The sequence below is a fragment of the Cryptomeria japonica genome, chromosome 2, assembly GCF_030272615.1.
Source record: "Cryptomeria japonica chromosome 2, Sugi_1.0, whole genome shotgun sequence".
NCBI lineage: Eukaryota > Viridiplantae > Streptophyta > Pinopsida > Cupressales > Cupressaceae > Cryptomeria > Cryptomeria japonica.
Genome location: NC_081406.1, coordinates 311637389 through 311651107, shown reverse-complemented (window position 1 = coordinate 311651107; position 13719 = coordinate 311637389).

Genomic DNA, 13719 nt, shown 5'->3' with positions numbered 1-13719 from the left:
TTAAACTGGTATTGAACCTGGCATAGTTGATGCTGATTTGAGCAGTACATTGTATTGGATTTAATCATTCATTTTGTAAGTCAGTGAGACTTCTATTTTGTAGTTGAGCAGTGAGCTCTAGGCTATTGGCCTTTTTGCATGTGCAGGCCCCTCCATGTAAGTAATATTTATTCATTGTCCAATGAGTAAATATTGTGGGTCATAAATCCCACTGAGGTTTTTCCCACACTGGGTTTCCTCGTTAAATATCTTGTGTTATGGTGTGTTCTCTATGTTGTCTCTGTTATTCTTATTTGCTGCATTAATTCTTATTTACCGGTACACTGTTTTGAGATGCAAATTTTTAAATAAGTATAAATATTTTGTTAACCGGTTAGACACTGATTTACCCCCCCCCCTCTTAGTGTCTTTGGGACTGCCATTGATTCTAACAATTGGTATCAGAGCTTGAATCTCTATTTTCAAAAGCCTAACAACTTGAGGAAGATTCTGACACCGGTACAAATGGAGAACTTAAGAAAACAATTGGAAGGAGCTCTTGAAGATTTTAATGCAGAGAAATTGAAGAATATCAAACTTGAAGATGATCTAAGGACTGCACAGGAGTTCATTAAAGGACTTCAGGAGAACTTTTCTATAGCACAAAATAAAATAAAAGAACTTCATGAAAAGATGCAAAAAGATGATGATGAAAAATAAACTCTTAGAGAACTTGCAAACAAATTGAGACAAGAAAACAATAATATGAAGAATGAAATGCAAGATATGACTATGAGGTTATGTAAAGATATCGAAGATAGGAAGAAGAATGAAGAAGACTTGACTAGGAGACTTAATGATGCTGGAAATGAAAATCTGAGACTTAGTCATGAAAATGATATGCTGAAGACAGATCTGATTCACATGCAACATGATAAAATTGAGCTTACGAGACAAATGGGAATTCTGGAAAATGAGTTGGATACTGCAAACAAATACAAAGACAAATTAAAGAAAAGTTCAGAGGAGCTTGATGACATGCTGAAGAGTCAGGAGCCTAATGGAGATACTAATGGACTTGGATTTAAGATTGGAGAAAGTTTCGGTACTCCAAATAATCATGATCACAGTAAACCGGTAAGACAACCTAATGCTTATAAGTTTAATGGGAAATGCTTTAACTGTAACAAGTATGGTCATAGAGCAAATTAGTGTAGACTTGGAAATAGTCAGAATATCAATGTTCCAAATGCAACAAAATTGGTCATAATTCAGAAAATTGTAGAATGAATGTGAAATGCTATGTTTGTGGAAGATTTGAGCACTTATCTAATCAATGCAGAACACAAACCGGTGTAGGATATGGAAAGGCTATTCAGAGGAATAATTTAACTAGTTATGCTTGTAACAAGATTGGACATATTGCAAAATTTTGTAGAAGCAAGACTTCACCGGCTAACAATAAAGGATCCAGTTTGAAAGGCAAAGAAAAGGTAGATGAAGTAAAGCAAGAATTTTCAAAACAATGGATTAAGAAAAGAGATCAAAGAACTGATGAAACTATATCTTCATCGATAGAACAAATTAATTCTCCACCGATAGGAGATTCTTTATCCAATTGAAAAGTAACCCTTTGGGGGTATTGCAACAAGTTGAAAATCATGCAGATTACCCTTGGTTGATGGTGAGAAGATGGATTTCTTCTTTACCGACGGATGTGTTAATTTTTCACTTAACCGACAAGCATTTAATGTGGTTGGTGGAAGATATCATTATAAATCATCGAATTTCCCTCATTTTTGACTCACTGAACATTCAAATTTTCAGAGAGCACAAAAACTGAGCGAAGGCATTCAAGGCGAAGGTGCGTAGTGATTTCTTCAGATATTCAAAATATTTCAAGTAGTAAAAGGTATTTTTCAATGGCCTCTTCTTCTGTTCCCAATTTTATTGCAAACCCTACCATTGTCGAGAACATTCAAAGACCTAGGCTCGTGTTTAAGATCATTCCCAAAATTGCTAAACAAGATGACTCTGTCAGGGCATTTTCAAAAATTCCTAAAGGTGTATCATTTGTTGAAGACCCTAGGATTTACAAACATTGCAATATAGATGATCTAGGATCTAAGGATTTGAAGAAAATGTATGATGAGGTTATAAATGATGAGCAAGGAGTTATTAAACTAGATCACAAGATTGTGGAAACCTTAGGTTTTATTGATATTTTGAACTTCCCTGTATTCCCTAAGGAGGTCATCAAACTTGTGTTAAGTAGAGTTCATGGAGAATTCATATGGCTGGAATCAATTTGCAAAATTACAAAAGAAGCAATTAGGGCAGTTACAGGTTTACCCTCATCTGGTAGTCAACTTGATAAGACAAAGAAGATTCCCAACAAAATGGTGACAAGCCTAACCGGAGCAACATCTGACAGTAGATCTCTTAGAGTAAATGATATTAAGGATGCAAATGTGAGATTTGTAAGTATGGTGCTAGGATACAAGACCACTCATGCAAATAGGGTAAATTTTGTTTCTAGTCTTTGTATACACAGTGCTTATGAGATGGTAAACAACAATGCAACGATTGATGTTTGTGAATGGCTGAAAGATGAGCTTATTGATAACTTGAAAAAGATTAAAGGATACAAGAAAGGCACATTCCGTTTTGGAAATCTATTGGTATGTTCGATGTTGTACTTTGTTAACGAAATACCTGGTATTGGTCACAAGGACTTTGCATATGACATCCCGATAGGTAAGCAAATTTTGGAAACTTTCACCGGTATGGGATCAGACTATGAGAATAACATTTCTAAGTATTTCAAGACTTTCAAAGCGAAGATGAGAGCTAGAGAAAGGTTACCATAGAGTATAGTAGATAAATATGACAAAGAAATTTGTTTTGTTATCAAAAGAGATGAGACATGGATGGAGGCAGTACTCCCTAGGACTATTTGGGTCACCGAGATGGGATATGAAGTAGATCTTACTATTCTGGAGACATATGCTAAAGCTTTACTAGATGCATCGAGAGAACCATCAGAAAAATTCTTTGGTAGTGCTGAGACCATTGAGAGTGATGTAAATCTGTTGAAGAAAAGAAAGAAGAGAGAAAAATACATAAGAGATGCTTTTAAGAAGGTAAGTGAGTTAAAATAAAATGTCATGAACTTAAGCAGTATAACAGCCAGTGAGCTTGAAGGATTACAGCCGGAAGCACATGTGTCACCGGTTAGGACACCTTCTGGAACTGACAGTGATAAGGCAACAAAATTTAAAAGAGTTGAAAGGAGGAAGAGAAAACCTTCACCGGTACCCTCTCCTTTACCTAAGAGAACAAGGGCCTTGAGAAAGAAACAATAGGCAGTAAGGGGACCGCCCAAGAAACTAACACCAAAGAAGAAACAACAACCGGTTACCCCTTCTTTGAATAATTTGTTGAATGAAATAACTAAAGATGACAATTTGACTAATGTGCATAAATTGTATAATACATTTAATGATTCTAAGAGGCAGAGTATTGAGGATAGCATTATTTTACACTTGGACATATATAAGAAGGTTCTGATTGAAGTGGATGATTTAACGAATGAACTTTATAGAAGATTGGAAGCAAAAAGGATGGCAGTAATGGAGCTGGATAAGAAACTGAAAAATTGAAAAACTTCTAGCTGTACATCCTGTTAATTCAAGAGAAGAAATTGATGAATTGATATCTGAAGCAAACCGGTCCATTTTTGCTAGTGGGCACCGACAAGTGAGCTTGATGGTAGGAAGAGTGAAAGAGATTGCAGATGAGACTGCAAATAATTGGGATATATTTTTTGTGGAGAAAGAAAAACAAGAGGAAATGAACAGATCTAAAAAGACATTCAAAGTGTATCAGAAAGACAAAGGCAAGGGCAAAGGAAAAATTGGTGGACTTCCAAACATTAAGATTACTGACAATATACCACCACCACCTTTGGATATTGCACTGATACACTCAAAAGATCCACCGGTTATTAACACTGAAGGTATTACACATGATGATACTAATATTGAATCAGAGATACTCTTTAACATGAATGTGGATACTCAAGAGGTAAACATTGTTGTGGATAAAGATAATTTAGAGGTTAAAGTAGACTCTGTTGATAATGAAAAGATTTTCAAGGAACCAATAGAAATAGTTGACTCTTAGGAAGCTGAGATCCCAACCCAAACAGAGTAACCATTAGAGACTGAAAAACCTACTGAAGATAAAGGTACTTGCACAGGGCCACCAGAGACAGAGATACCGGCAGTTGAACTTTCAGAGAAACCAACTGAGGTAGAGGTACACACAGAAACAACAAAACTGGCAATCACAGAGACATTAAAACGGTCTGAGAAAAATTTGCAGGTTGAGATGAAAACCCAGACTAATCCACTAGAGGAAAATGCAAGCAAAATGGATACACCTGATGGAAGCAAAGAGGTAATAAAGATAATTGGTTAAATATTTGACACATCTACAGGTGAATTTAGACCTACGAATGGTACAGAGGTACTTTTGGATTCAATCAAGAAGATAACGGATTGTAATGCATTGGCATACAAGGCAATTGACAACACTTTACCAGTTCTTAAGTTGATTGCACCAAATTGTAACATAGATCATATTAAGGATTCTTTAGGTAAATTGGACCCATTGTCTAAATTTATTACTAATAATGTAATAACTATTGACAAGGTGAATGAGGACACAATTAAGGAGAGAATTGAAAAAGAGAAAAACAAATTCTTTGAAGACACTATAAAGAAGTGTACAGAACACTTGAATACATTATTACCAATACTTAACTCTACAATTTTGGAGTACAAGGAGCTATATAGAGAAACATGCAAACCTCACCTTTTGACAGAGGACATAGATAAGGAGATCAGTAATACACAGAAAGAAATTGATGACATAGATAATAATATAATTGGTTCATCTGGACATATATTAGTTATTGAGCAGGAAATTGCAGGTTTTGAGGAGAAATTAGAGAAACTTGAGAAAGAGAAGGCAAGGATAAGGTCAAATGCCCGAGAACTTAAAGATATACTTGGTCCTAAGTTGGACAACCTTATCTCTCAGAGAATTGAAATCTCTAAGGCATTACTTCAAGGAGAGCGATCACCGGAAGAACACATGCACTATCTCACTGACACGATCCAACAGACTGAGGCAACCTTGAATGATAGCAAAAAGTTTATACAGAGTCTGAATTTAATTTTGGTAGATATTTTTCAGATTGTAACCAACCGGTTACTGACCTTGAGGTGAAATTCTTACACTCGTTTGACTATTTTTGAAAATCTTTGTCATTGATGTCAAAGGGGGAGTAGTGGAAGGAGAAAAATGCTTATAGAGGGGAGATTACTTGATTAGGGGGATCACATCTTTTTGGATATCAAGTTTTGGATAACAATTTTTTATTTTTCTCATGAGTGTTGCCATCAATGCCAAAGGGGGAGATTGTTGGCATTCTACACTCTTATGAGAATGGTTGTATTGTCATAGATGGCAAACTGATCGACAAACTGATAGGCAACCGACTAGCATTCACCGACATTAATATTTCTACATACACTGACAAGCACCAGCACGGGCAGACACTTACACTGGCATTTCGATTACATCGGCAATAGTATACCAACACTCAAGTCGACATGGAAATATCTTTTGTTGTAATATAATTATCTTTTTGTAAGCCGACTTGGTATATTGTAAAAGACTCATATATGTATGAAGTCTTGTAGGTTATTTTGGAAGTGGTATGTGTGATGAAAGAGGAATGATATGATGCGAAATCGATAGAAGAATTTTGTATAAGGACAACAAGGTTTTGGTTATAGACTAAGCTTAAACTGGTACTGAACTTGGCATAGTTGATGCTAATTTGAGCAATACATTGTATTGGATTTAATCATCCATTTTGTAAGTCAATGAGACTTCTATTTTGTAGTTGAGAAGTGAGCTCTAGACTATTGGCCTTCCTGCATGTGCAGGGCCCTCATGTAAGTAATATTTATCCATTGGCCAGTGAGTGAATATTGTGGGTCACAAATCCCACTGAGGTTTTTCCCACACCGGGTTTCCTCATTAAATATCTTGTGTTATGGTGTGTTCTCTATAATGTCTCTGTTATTCTTATTTGTTGTATTAATTCTTATTTACCTGTACACTTTTTTGAGATGCAAAGTTTTAAATAAGTATAAATATTCTGTTAACCAGTTAGACATTGATTCACCCCCCCCCTCTCTTAGTGTCTTTGGGACTGTCATTGATTCTAACATTCCCATCATTATAATATTTTTTAATGCTCTTTCTCTTAAAGATGAGGAACCTAACCAAGATAAAATCAATGTTATTCATGTTGCTAAGAAGCCTAAGGTTGGTGTCCAATTCCATCATGGTGTCTCTCAACCTCACCAAAAATACCAAATTGTTGTTAAGGATTGAGTGAGCTATCAACTTGATTACAATGCAGTGCCTTACACATATAATAATGAAGTGTTTACTTTAGAAGCTAGAAAGAACACAAAAATTGAAGAACAATATACTTTTTTATTTCCTACAATCCTCTCTCCAATTTGGACAAATACATCATCTCCTACTAAAGATGTTCCTAAAGATGAACTCTTGGAGGATGATTGGGGGTCATTAGATTTAACGCCTTATTTTTTAAGAAAATATAAGATTCCTAAATTTTATACTCAAAATTTTTATCCTAACACATGTATAGATATTGATTGGGCCTCTTTAAAATTCAATCCAATTCTGCCTAAGAACAAACACTCTCTTGATCCTGCACATGAATACAATGGACAAGTTCTTGGATGTGTGCAATAAAGTCTTTAAAGTCATGAGAAATCACACTTTTATAATGAAAATAAAGGTTTCCAACCTCTTTCTTTGTCAACATCCCCTCCTCCATTGTATAGTGGATCCATGTCTTCTTATTCCAATATGGCATTACAACAAGATAATGTTTTGTCCAATCTTCTTCACAACAATTTAATTTATTCTCTTTGTCCTAAATGAAGAAAGCAACATAGAATTTTTTTTTAAAATGCTACTTTTTGCAAGCATCATCAAATTCATGGCCATTTTACTAATGAATGTCAAGCTTTGCAAATTAAAATATAACAATATATTGATTTAGGTATCATAAAAATAACATGTGATAATGAATGACATATTTCTCATAATCATTTCAAATAACATTCAAATTCCTATTATGTTGCTCCTCACTATGTGACATTGTTAGCTTACTTATTGGCAGTTCATTGTCATTCATGGTAGTACAATTTTAGGTGCAATCATACTCAATGAGCAACATAATAGTCTACTTATTCTTATCTCTATGTTTGGGGAGCAAGAATATTTTTCTCTCTTTCCTCTTTCTAATGATTCACTTTTTCCTATAGGAGTCGCATTTTTCACAACATGATGTCCTTTCTTGCATAGAATTATTCTTCATGAGAGTACATGTGTGTTCCTTGGGTAGGACCTATTCCTTGCTTGAGATGGTACGTCTCTTATGAATAAGTCTCTCCTTGGAGGTTGTGTAATACTTCTCTTTGTCTCTATGCTTGGGGGGCGTTTATCTTTCCTATCCTTTCTAAGGATCTCCTTTTCCTTTGTTGAGATGTGTTTTCTTACGATACGATGCCATTCCTTGTATGAAGTTGTTTGTTTACTCAAGGAGTCTATCTTATGCAAGAGGTGTGTATCCTTTTCTACAAACTCTTCTTCATTTGGCAATGTATGTCTATTATAAAGAAACACCTCACTTAGGGTCAAAAGTGTTTTATTCTTTATGAAGAGTCCATTTTACCTAGCAATAGGGAGAAGGTTTGAATTCTTGTTCTCCTTCCTTTATTTTAGGGTCAATGATATTATTTTTGTTCAAAAATATCCTCTTGGAGGTAGATGTCTTTGAGAAAATATATCTTCTTCTCCAAAGGATTCCCTTTAGACTTATTGAAGATATCTCTTTTTCAACCATCTTTTCATTTCTTATAAGAGTAATGCCTCTTTAGCTTGGATTTATGAACATTGTTGCCTAAAAGGATATCTCCTTGGTATTGAAGGTGTTTACCCTTGTTTCTATCTTCCTTAAGACATTAACATATCTTTATGTTGACATATTAAGGTGGGGAGAATTGCATATCGCCCTCTTTGAACTTTATTTTTGTATTATATTTTTCATGTCTTATATGGGGTGTTCATTCTTGAAACCAAACCAACAAGTCTTATACGAGATGTTTCATTTCTGAAATCAGACACAACCTTTTTATATGTATTACATGGGGTGTTCATTCTCAAAACTAGAGAAACAAATCTTATATGAGATGTTTCATGCCCGAAACTAGACATATTTTGTTTTTATTTCATGTCTTATACAGGTTGTTGCATCCTTGAAACTAGACCAATAAATCTTATACGAGATGCTTAACTCCTACAATGAAACAATGATAAATGCAACAAGGTAAGCTGACTAGCATAGTACAACTTGCTAAACCATTCAACTCTTCCTTTTTCAAGGAGTGGAATTGGCATAACACAACTTGCTAGACTATTACAACTCTCCCTCTTTACATGAATCACACAACATAATACAACTTGTTGTCTTGTGAGTATTCATGTCCTCATGGGTTATCTAACATAACACATCTGGCTAACATGTGAATTCCATGACCTCTCTTGTTATTCTCCTCATGGATTGCCTAGCATAACACAACTTGATAGCCTATGGTGTCCATTCCCTCTATTTTCTCTTTTCCATGAGCTCATAGATTTTCTATTTGTGGGTCATGGTTCATCATTTGATGCATCCTCTTTCTCTTTGTATGTGACCTCGTGTGTTCTTGTGATATAATTTTGAGAATGATATTAGTGGTTGAGACATTTGATTATCAAGGTCTCTTTAAATAGTTGACTTGGAGCCTTTTTGTTTTTAGTACTAACCCCTTGTGTTGTGTGTCTTTTGTATTTGTTTTTTTTGTTTGACTTTTTTGTCTTTGCCTTGTTTTGTGCATCCTTGTATGTGATTGTGTAATTCAAGATCCCAAGATTGGGGTCCTAGTTCCTCAAAATTAGTGATGTCTTATCTCCTTTTCATCTCGCTCCTAATTGATCCTCTCTCTCATCTTTATACTTTACCACAAGTATTTGTGTAGGCTCATAATCTCGTTAAAGTGGGGGCTAAATTTAGTGTCATAAATTGTAGGTACAATTTACACCTCATATCGTGCTCCTGCTTTAGTGTGTCCTATTTTCATTTCCCTAGGTCCATTTTGGTTAATTTTATAACAATCTTGATGTCACCTATTGACACCATTGTGTGGGCCCCATTTCAAAGACTATCCTCTCCCCTTTCCCTTTTGCAAGTCCTGTTTGTTGGAGGACCAAGGTGTGGAGCACCTTGGTCTTGGATGAGGGCACCCCAAAACACCCTAGTCCCCCTTAAACATGCCCTAATTTGAAATGGGGCAGACCCTTTCTCTCCTCGATAGCATTTGGTCCCCATGGCTACACTTGACTAGATTGGAGGTCGACCTAATCAATAATTTAGATAATAAACCCTATATAAAGACATCCTATCAATTCATTTTATATACATGATCACACCCTATCATTTATGAATCTGTCAATATTTCATCATCAAGCATTTTTAGACATCAAAGGTTGCATTTTATCCTTCAAGCATTGTGGAGAAAAGTTGCACCAATCTTCATGCAATCATGTATGTGTGTGATTAGGTTTTTCATGATCATGTGTTTTTCATGCCAATACATTCAACATTTGTGATTACATTCAAAGAGCATTGCATCATCATTAACAATTGTAGATCTGAGGTATATCTCCTTAGCATTTACTTCAATATTTATATTATTTTGAATTCAAGGTTAATTCCTAAACTAGGGTTTGACGTAAGGCAAACCCCTATCCACAACCCTATGTCCTTTCTTTTTGTGTTCTAGGAACATGCTTGGGAGTTTTACTCCAAGATTTTGATAGATTCAACAATGACGAACATGTTCAACTTTTGACAAAAAAAATTTTAGAGGACCAGGGCGAATCTGTATTACCTAGTCTTGAAAAATCAGGCCAAACTTTTGGGAATAGGTTCTAAATATATTATTTGGATTATGGACAGATCTATTAGGTTCACCCCTCTTTCAATTAAATAGTGGTCCCCAAGGAAACATTAGTGGTCTTATTATCCTTCTTGGTGAAACCCTAGTTTTTCCACCATTACAATTACTTTTTAGAGTCGATCACAATAATTGTACATGTGAGTTATTAACATGCACAATTAGATTTGGATGATCTTGATAGTACGTTTCCAGAATTACCATTAATTTAAAGAAGATCACTTTTATATTAGTGATCATAAAGAGCATGACACACATTTTGTAGTATTTCTTTAAGAAGGGTGTGAAAATTGACAAATATTTTGTATGGCTAGATGGATGTTTATCACAATTCAAATCATTCGAGCCATTTTATGAACTATGTAGATATCATCGATATGACCTTATACCACATGTTTGGAGTTTCTTTGAGAGTAGGCATGAAAATAGTTAACATGAAGGCACAAGTGCTTGCATCAAACATGCTCTAAGAAAGCATCAATTGAATTATGTGGAAGATAGTATAAAAGATGCACATGATGTTGTTGAATGGTGTAAGAAACACTTTGTATTCAATATGGTTTGCACATCTTCAGGAATAAGCTGATACATTCCACATGGAGCCTAATGCACTCTAAGCTAGCTAAGATTATATTACAATTGGACCTATAAATTCCTATGGTATTTAGGTCAACTACAATCATTCTCAAATTGTTAATATTAATATCAGATCATGTCCAAATACCACCGTCTACCATATCAACTTGATTTGTGCACAAAAATAAATTAATTGTCTTAATTTTTATATTTAAGTTGGGCATTAAGTTAGGACTATATGATATATCATTAAAAAATTCAAATGAATAACTTTGTATCATCATACATAATATTTACATTTAATATATAAGAACTATAAAGATACTTAATCATTAAATAAAATGTAAAAAGGAGCAATGAGGTTCTTGCTAATCTTACCCCAAATAAAAAAGATAACATGAACAAGCAATAGTAGCCAAAAAATCATATAGAAACATGTACTTGAATAGATCTAAATCTCACACAAAGTGTTTAAGCATGTGTGTCATGTTAAAAGATGTGTGTGTGAATAAAAATGTGAGTGCAAAACAAAAGAGATTGAAATGACAACTATCAATCTAAGCATACACAAATTAATCAAACGCTCAAGATTGGATGCTAAAAAGGAAATCAAAATTGTAAATTGATAAGTAGTAAAATAGCAAACTCCCCCATTTTTCTTGATTTGGTTGTCCTTCGGTTTGATGTGTGCTCAATATATTCTTCCAAGGTTGCTCCAATATGCTTCACGATGGTTGACTGTGCAAAGGTGGCTCAAATATGGATGCAAAATGAGTGGATGTGAGTAGTCAAAATGGCATGGTAATGGTATGATTGTATGAGAGTGGATGAATTGCAAAGGAAAATGAGGGGTGTTAAATAGGATTTGATGGTGAGGATGGAGATGCTACTTGTCTATATTCAGGACAAGTGTCAATGGGAGTATTGAAAAATGTCCTTGAGAAGGGTAAGTGTCATAAGAAGAAGAAGTGATAGGTGTAAACAAGTACACATGTCAATTTTAGGAGGTAACCACCCAAAATTAATTTATTTTCCTAGTATGTAGGAAATTAGGAATGTGCACACGTGTCAAGGGAGGTTAGAAGGATAAGATTGGTTTGAAAGGATAGGGTTGGTTTGAACCCTTGGGTTAGTTAGTGAGTTAGGCTAGAGGAAGGGTTAGATGGAGAGTTAAGGTTAGGAGGCATGTCACCAAATAAATTATTTGAATTATTTAATTCAAATAAAAAAGAAGAAGAAGAAGAGGATGACATGAACTAGAAAAAATATTAAATTATTTTATTTAGTAGAAGAAGGATAAAGGAGATTAATTAATTAAATGTTTACACGAAATGCTATTCAATTAATTGGAAGGGGATGCAATATTAAATTAAATAATATTAATTATTTAATTAATACATGTGGCTAAGAGAATTAAATTTTACTAAATTAATTAACCAAATTTAAGTGTCTATATTTTCTCCCCGTTGGGGGTGGTGCTAGAATAGCATTAGCGCAAAGAAAATAAAACATTGACAACTGGAAGAAGCTAGGAACAAAAAGCTGCCCCAGATAGAAAATGATGACAAGATAGAGATGAAGATGGATGAAGGACGAATTAGTGATGCCTCCTTAAGAGGGTGAATAGGAAACTAAGGATTGAGCGACATCTCGAAAGAAACATTTCGCCAACAAATAGAAGAAAGACTACGAAAAATGAAACCAATAGGTGAAGATGAGATGAAAAAGTTCAAAGAAAGAAATGGGGAGAAAAATGGTCCTGAAAAGACTAGGACAGTGAAAAATGAGGCTTTAGGAGGCCCTATATTAGCAAATTTGAAAATTTATTATTCACTTTGACCGTGCAAGAGAGAGAAATAGGAGAGAATTGAGTGCCCTTTGATTTCTATAGAGCAATCTAGAGCTTTGAGAGCAATGGATGAGATGGTAGCGAGATAGGCTCTAAGGAACTGTGATAATGCCATAGTGAGTGTCAGGTGACAATGACGACTGTATCGCCAGGTGAGTACAAGAAAAAAAGGCCTCATTTTTTCATTTTGTGTATTTATGAGCTGTAGAGATAGGAAAAACAATGTTCCCACATGTTCACATCTCACGGTAATGCAACTCGAATCAGGGGGAATGTGTTCCCACTGATCACACAAGGAAGTGGGTTGGGGTAGGATAGGCTATAAAAGGATCAGGATCGAGAATGTGCTCCCATAGTAGTGGGGGTGCATGGGGTAGCAGTGGGATTGAAGTCCCATACTTTGAAGACTCACATGTTCGCAATCCTACAGACAAGAAGGGGATAAAAGACTAGCAAGGTTCAAGATCAAATTTCCGCCATGGTGGGAATGTGGAGATGGATGGTAGGAATGAATTCCCACACGTTCAAGACCTACATGATCAAATTCCTAGGCTTTAGGAATGGGGGAAACGGTAAAAATATTGAAAAAGAGGACAAAAGGGCCAAGAAGAAAAAGAAAAGGTAGCATAGAAAGGCTGACATGCTAGTTTGCTTGGGTGCAGTGGATTGTGGACATCCTAGTGAGCCGAAAGAGACAATAGGTGGTACATCAAGTGGCAGATCAGTTTGGGGCCATGGAGTGGGTGAGGATTTATGCTATAAGATTGGGACACCTAGCACAAATTACCCACATTAGATCCCACATGGCTATGTTGACAACACTAGCAAAGAGGTGGAGGAGTGAGACTGCTACATTCCACCTACCTATAGAGGAGATCATGGTGGCTTGCAAGAATTTATACCAAATATTCAAGTTGTTGATCAGGAGAGTGCAGGTCATTGCTAAGAGGGAACCCCTAGATATGATGTTATTCACAGGTTGGTGGGAGTCGGCATGGAATTATGCCACACATATTTATCATTAGAGTAGGCACTAAGGAACACACCAATGGATAAAAAAATTCTTTTTTTTGTATTGTACACTGATCAACAGGTTCATTTTGGAGTGTGGGGTTTTTCTCTCGAAAGGGTTTTCCCCAC